We start from the raw sequence: 2,505 nt of genomic DNA on the forward strand, positions 1-2,505 counted from the left end.
CCACACCATGTCAGCCTCCCAAAATTTTGACCTCTTCCCAAAAACTTTGACTATGCAACGACTTACAACAACTGGCAGCTTCTAATAGCAACGAAACTTGGAAGACTTCAATCTCCCAATCTAGGGCATGAAACAGAGAGTGAAACACTAAAATTTCGATTTTCCTTGTCTCATTATACTTCCCCAAACTCACATTCACTTCAGCTTCCCGACAACATACTTCACACCTTTTCCAAGCTACAAGAGAACTTCACACTTCTGCCCAACAACAAGAGAGTTCGAACTTGATGAGAGAATGATGCTTCAAAATGAATTCGATGTGCTTCCTCTTATAGGCTTCTTGTGGGGTTGAGTGGATCCTTAGGCTGACTTGATCTTCTCTTAGGTCGACATGATGTAGAGGTTACATAATTCATATTTGACTCAATACTTAACCTTTTTACATGTTTCAAAAGCCCAAGAAGGGTCTCTTTAAATGTAAAATACTTATATAGACTCCGAATAAATCTTAGAAGTCCTCAATGGGGACTTTGACCTAAAACATGGTGACCCAAGCATGAATCCCATGCTTTAATAAGTCACGATAATAATAATAAAATTCTTTTCTTTATTCTTTTGATAAGTACATTACATAACGACTCAAGTACATTATTGAAGACCAAACATAGTTACATTTTCCAACACTCTCTCTTAACTAGGGAGGTATTCATAATGCACAATGTAAGATCTCAAACTATGTGAACCATGAAGAAATTTAGGCACCACAATTTAATGGACTAGATTCTCGACTAGGGAAATCTATCCAAACAATCACTCAATAGTTTAAGCACCACAATGCCATGGACTAGATTCCTTACTAGGGAAATCTATCCCAACAGTCACTCTATAGTTTAGGTACCGAAAGGCAAAGGACTAGATTCCTGAACAAGGCAATCTATCCAGGTGGGACTAAGAAGGACTCAACCTTTCAGCCCCTTTGGGTACCCTCAGGCTTACTTGCTAACCATCAACCCAAAAATCTAGATGTGTATCCAAAACAAAGCTCAATAATCAACACCACATTTCCAACTTTGGGACTCAGACATTAGCACAAAGTATTAGCCAAATGTCTTCGCATGAAATGCTTCACTTGCAAAGCCTCAACACCCCTTGATCCAGTAGATCAAAAATGACCAATCTCTCCCAATCAAATTGATTGGTAACCAACATGCTATCAAATCCTTCGAGAGATTCCCCTGTACAAACACAACCCCAATCAATAATATGCTTTCACATGTACATAATAAAATACAAACCTTTGGGGTCTTTCAAGCAACAAATGTTTCTTCTCAACTTTCCATAGCAGGACTATCAACCAAATATTTGACAGAGGATTTCTCAATCATACATTATTATTCCTACTTCATATGCAACAACATATTCTTTAATCAGATCCTACTTTCCTTCCATTAGCAACACCTCAAAATTCATTCTCCAATTTCCTTCTCCTACTCATGGCCCTCACTAAAACTTACAGTTGTTAGTCCCGGTCTAGTACATAAAACATGAAGCAAAGAATCATATCTATCGCTCCTTATTAAACAGAGAGGATCTAATCATTCCTATACAAGGAATATTCTCAACCATCCTCTTATCCTAGGGAGGTTCATTCCATTCGATCTCCCTCTTAACCTAGGGAGTTTTTACTTCTTCTTTTCGTCATTGGAGAATCTTTTGTGGCTTCTAACCATTTCATCAGAGTTATTATCATCCTCATCATGCTTTTCGCATCAAGCATCTTCACCAGGTTGAAGATTGTGTACCAACAGAACTTGTTTGTCACATCTAGCATCTTCACCAAGTTGAAGATTGTGTACATGCACAACTTGCTTGTCACATTGAAAATCTTCACCAAGTTGAAGATTGTGTACCTACATAGCTTAGATAGAAAGTATGACCAAATCTATAGAAGCATGATGTTAGCCATATAAAAAACACGGAAGCATTTCAACTCTATTCATATAACATACCCAAACTTAATTACAAAAAAGAGATATATACTCTTCAACATCTTGCTAAGGACTTTATACACCCTAGAATACAACATTCAGTTCATCTAGGGTCTCAATGTGCCTTCCAAAGGTATGACATACTTTACTACAACATATAGAAAACCCTAGAAACAATTAAAAATACATATAGATCTACAAAGCATCTATCATTCTTTCAAAATACATATGTTAGACTTCTCACTAGGGATTCATACAAATCCTAGATTTCATACAAAAGAATCAATCAAGGTCAATCACAACTTAGTCATTAACCTGACCAGCTTTCAGTAGGGTTAGTTCCAAACCCCTAGATTTTTTAATCAACCATCAATCAGTCATTAACATGGCCAACTACTACTAGGGTTAGTTGCAAACCCTAGATTTCTGAGCAATCATCAATCTCAACCAAAAATTAAAATTTCAACAAAACTCTCACAAATATGAAGTTATCATATAGTCAATATTCATCAGATAT

Source organism: Pinus tabuliformis, chromosome 1_1 (genome assembly GCF_031772625.1).
Source record: "Pinus tabuliformis cultivar Carrire ecotype Pingquan chromosome 1_1, CPIR1, whole genome shotgun sequence".
Taxonomy (NCBI): domain Eukaryota; kingdom Viridiplantae; phylum Streptophyta; class Pinopsida; order Pinales; family Pinaceae; genus Pinus; species Pinus tabuliformis.